Raw genomic sequence first — 5,416 nt, forward strand, 5'->3', positions numbered from 1 at the left:
TCTATTTAGAATCTTGGGTGATGTTCTCTGCTGTGATGCTGAGGAATTGGCAGAACGCATGAAGCAGACACTTTCAGTAGTCTTCAACCAATACTGGAGAATGTAGGAAGTGCCTGAATCCTGGAGAACAGTAAATGTCACTCCTGTCTTTAAGAAGGGCAAAAAAAGGACCCAGGGAAGTACAGGCTGCTCAGCCTCACCTCCGTCACTGAGAAGGTGATGGAGCAGCTACTCACAGAAACCTTTTCCAGGTGCATAAACAGCAAGAGAATTATCAAGACCAGTCAGCTAGGACTGACCAAGGGGAAGTTGTGATTGATCAACTTGATCATCTTCAGTGATGAGAAGTCAGAAAGTGTGAGGGGAGAGCAATAGACGTAGTCTACCTAGACTTCAGTACTTACTTCAGTAAGGCTTTTCATCCTATTTCTCATAAGATGCTTGTAGAAAAGCTGATGAAGTATGAGGTGGCTGGGCAGGCAGTGAGGTAGACTAAAATCTGGATTATTGGTCACAAACTGAGGGTGGTGATCAGTGACACAAAGTCTAGCAGTGAGCCACAGGGGTCAATACTAGGTGGATGAATCAGACTCTTTTCAGTGCCAGACGAGAGGCAGTGGGCACAAACCAGAGCACAGGAGATTCCATTTGACCATAAGGAGGCACTTCCATGCTGTTCAAGTGACAGTGCCTGGCGCAGGCTGCCCAGAGAAGCTGTGGAGTCTCTTTAGAGACCTTCAAATACTGTTTGGGTCCTGGGCGACCTGCTCTAGGTGGTCCTGCTTCAGCAGGGCTTTGCATGAGAGGACTTGCAGAAAGCCCTTACAGAATCACAAACTGGCTGTGGTTGGAAAGGAGCTTTAAATCAACAAAGGCAGTGGTTTCACTATGAAAATATATTACAGAGGTAGTACATTATTGTAAAACAAAACAAAGTGACAAACAACTTTTCAGCAAGAGGAAGCTGAACTGAATCAAGTGCATTAAGTACATCATCTTCCGAATGAGCTTAAAACAATTTGTTTCTACTTCCTCTGTTTCATTTTCTTGGTTCAGATTTTCTTGTTCTGTTAAGCCATTTCTAATGCTGTGGTGCAACTTTCTGATGCCATTGAACATTGCCAAGGCTCAAAATGGACTTTTTTCCTGTTAAATTTGTAGCTTGTGTTTCACTCTTAACAATAAAGAATAAAAATAATTTCTAAAAAAGGATGTGTGTGAGGGGAGGTGGGTACTGCAACTCACTGAAATAGAAACCCTTGCCCCCAGCTTGCTCTGCAGTGTGTTTTCAAAGTCCTTAAAAGTTCCACTGACATCACAACTCTGAAGTACCTATAGAAAGTTTGTAAGCATGGGCAGATCTGACCAGAGTTAGCATAAGTAATCTTAAACCTCATTTATACATCTAGATGGAAACTGATGTTTTGGCTTTATGGTTACATTGAACAGCTAAGATATGGTGAGATTTCACTGGGCTTACTGTTAGCATCTGCATAGGGAAGAGCAGAGTGGATGACTTAAAAATTCATGGCATAGCTTTACAGTTTGAATCACTGTAGGCTTGCCCTGCTGTAAAGTCCAGATTGTAATGTATGACAGATGGAAGAAATAATAGAGTGGTACAATATGCATTTAAAGAGTTCTACATTGAGACTTAAAAATTTGCACAAGTAACCAGAGAATTCAGGTTGTGCTGCAAACCATTTGTTAATAGTTAATAACACGCCAATAAAACCAGCAGAAGGAGACCCTGCAGACTCAGCAATCAGTTTAAAGGCTAGGTTATTGCCTATGGAATGCAGGCAGCCCAAATCAGGGAATATGTTTTATCCTCCTACTCAAAAACCTGGGACAGTGGCTCCACTGCTGAGGGTTGAACAGTGCACAGTTCCTCCTGCCGATGCCAGACACTGACAGGGGGCTGCAGCAGGCAGAGGAGGAACAAAACCATGGCAGAAGAAGTCCAACAGCCCAGCAGAGGAAGAACACAAATAGAGTTTGAAGTCAAAGCTTTCAAACCCACAGCTGGAAGTCTTGCTGCTACACGAGGTAATAAATAGGTGTAAACATGCACTGCCTCTGACACAGCCATGTCCACCAGCTATGTCTGAAACAAGCCCCTCTGCTCCACTCCTGAGTTCCGTCACATTAACTCACCCCATGTAACCATGACAACACACGTTAAAAACACGCTGTCAGGCTTGAGAAGGCTTTGGCTCAGGTGTGCCCAGTGCCTCCAGAGCTGCAGCACAGCTGAGCTCTGCAACAGCATTGCCTGTGCCTTAAGTTGTGCCTTAATTTTGCCCATAATGAGCAGGGGCAGAGCTGCAAGACCTCTCCCTGGGTCTGCCTGGTAGTCTCCAGCATTTTGCTCGTGCTTTTAGTATGTGAACTTGAGATATCTTGAAAATAATCCCCGGAACGAAGGAAAAAAGAAAACCACCAAAACCTTGTATCTTTATCTGGATAGGTGGGCTTCAAGTGGGCACCGAACTGCATCGTCAGGGCTGCAGCAGGGGAGCTCTGGCCACGTGCGGCTCTGAGAATTCTATCTCACAGCTGGGGTCAAACCCTCACGTTTCTTACCAGCAAAATCTTACTTCTCAACAACAGCCGGGGGCAGGCAGGGCTGCTCTTTGCCCACAAACAGCTACCATGGGACAGCACCCGACAGGGTCTCTGTCTCAGCCAGCAGACTGCCTCGTGATGTGTCACCTGTGGCCGCTGCTCTCCAGCAAAACACAAGCTAAAGATTTCATGGGACTACAAATGAGGCTCTCTGGGGAGCCGGTGGCAAAGACAGGAAAATTATTTGACAAGAGGCATGACTTAAAATTAAAAAGGCAACGGTGGTGGCAGCGAGAGCATAGGAAGTGGGAGGGGGGGAGTGGAGGGAAAGCATGAAATCCATCAAACCCGTATTTGTCTCATTAAAAGTATTTTTAATTTATAATGTCCTGGAATGTAGTTGTCACCCAGCTGTGCAGCCATCAGCATGTTGCCTCTCAATTTATTTTTTTTTTTAAATTCCCCCTCTCCCACCTCACTGGGACTGCCATCTATTTCTTCTCATCAGCAGCAGTTAGAGTCAATGGATTCATTTGTGGGCAATGGGAGCTGAGAGACAAAGGTGACAATATAATTAAGGTTTTTAATTCTATGCCTGAACAGTTAAGTCCAGAATTCATGATAATTAGCTGGCTGCAATGAAAGATCTTTAGTTGTTATTTTCCCTTTGCTTCATGTAATTGTTCACTTTGGTCAGCCACATTTGTCCTTTAATCTGAATCCTTGCTCAGTGATGCTCTGTCTTTCCGTCTCCTCCCCTGAACTGCAGGAAACTTATTAGTAGTGCAATAACACACAGACGGTGAATGTGGATACCAGGCAGTGTTCCTGCTTACACACTACTGCTGCATCTCTTGTGCATGTGAAGAGGAGGGGGGTGCTGCCGAAGGAAGGTGGCTGCATTGTCTGAGTATGTGACAAAAGACTGGATGGAGAAATAAGTGAAAAAGAAGATGGGGGAGCTCTTGGTATCATAGAATCACAGAATGGTTTGGGTTGGAAGGGACCCTTAAGATCACCCAGTTCCAGCCCCCTGCTGAAGGCAGGGACACCTCCCTATAGACCAGGTTGCTCACAGCCCCATCCAGCCAGGCCTTGAGTGCTTCCAGGGAGGGGGCATCCACAGCATCACTGGGCAACCTGTGCCAGTGCATTGCCACCCCCACAGTAAATAATTTCTTCCTAATATGTAATCTAAATCTATTCTCTTCCAGTTCAAAGCCATTTTCCCGACTCCTGTTGCTACCTGCCCTTATAAAAAGTCCCACCCCTGGTTTCCTGTACTTCAGCTACTGGAAGGCCACTGTAAGGTCTCCTTGGAGTCTTCTCCAGGTTGAAGAGCCCCAGCTCTCTCAGCCTGGCCTCATAAGGGACATGCTCCAACCCTCTGATCATCTTCATGGCCCTCTACTGGATCTGCTTCAACAGCTCCACGTCTTCCCTGTGTTGGGGGTTCCACACAGTACTCCAGATGGGGTCTCATGAGAGCAGAGTAAAGGGGGCAGGAAAAAAAAAAAGTCCCTGAAATGTGTCCAGAGAAGGGCAACAAAGGTGGTGAGGGGTCTGGAGCACAAGTCTTATGAGGAGCAGCTGAGGGAGCTGGCATTGCTCAGTCTGGAGAAGAGAAGGCTCAGGGGAGACCATATCACTCTCCACAACAGCCTGAAGGGAGGTTGTGGCAAAGTGGGGGTCTTGTGAGAGCAGAGTAGAGGGCAGAATCACCTCCCTGTCACTGCTGCTCACACTTCTCTTGATGCAGCCCATTATAGTATTGGCCTTCTGGGCAGCAAGCGCACACTGCTGGCTCATGTTGAATCTTTCATCAATAAATACCCCCAAATCAACAACAATGCCACTAGAAGTCTGTATTTCATGGCAAGGAGAACACAGTTGCAAAAAGCTCTCCCAAGAATGTAGAACGTAAGAATACCAAAGGATTCTTTAAGACTGGGTAATGCAGAGGCTTCCTCTCACTGATTTCACCACTGAGTCCTAATGCTACCAGTAGAAAACCTGCAAGTCTACCCTTAACCTATGAATAGGAACTATTAGGTCATGGCTTGAACTGGTGATTGAGCACCCGGTGGTGTGGCTGCCCATGGAGCACAGGTAAACTGTTTGCACCTGTACCCCCACGCCACCAGAAGAGCTGGACCCAGGGTGAAGCAACCCTGAACTCATGGAAGAGCCAGCCTCTGAAAGGAGAATATCTCTTAGACACGGGCTGCTTCCTGAGATGGAGTGCTGCATAGCCGAAGATACTCTTTTCTGGCTGGGTGAGTTCAAGCCTTCTTTCTATTGTCTGACTGGCAAATACTTTGCTTGGTATCACCAAGAACCTGTCAGAAGCAATTTTGCATTTTCGTGAGCAGAGCAACCTTACAGAACCAGCTGACATGAACTGTCACCGTGCACCAATTCAACCTTTGTTCAGGATAAATGAGCTTAGAGGCACAGAGCAAGGTCCTACAAAATAAGCAGGAGTATTCTCCTACTTGCCTTGTCTTTTTAGTACATAGCAACACCATTCCTTACCCCTTCTGGACACAGGGCCTATCTCCCCTGCCCTGTTCTCAGGTGTTGACAGGTGCTGTGCAGGCAAAGGCAGGACTTGGGATGCCATACGCCAAGACTTCCCTTGGGGGCACCCCCAAAAGTCAGAATTCCTGGGCATGGTATGGCTTGGTTCACTATGCACTGTAGGCTGTTTCAAAGAATCGATCAATTGTATCTGCCTGCCTAGCTTCAAGAGAGAATAACTAAACAAACCTCTTCTCCTCTCCATCCAACCTCATCTCAACTTCATCTCACCTCTCCCTTCCCTTCCCTTCCCTTCCCTTCCCTTCCC

Source organism: Meleagris gallopavo, chromosome Z, assembly GCF_000146605.3.
Source record: "Meleagris gallopavo isolate NT-WF06-2002-E0010 breed Aviagen turkey brand Nicholas breeding stock chromosome Z, Turkey_5.1, whole genome shotgun sequence".
Lineage (NCBI taxonomy): Eukaryota > Metazoa > Chordata > Aves > Galliformes > Phasianidae > Meleagris > Meleagris gallopavo.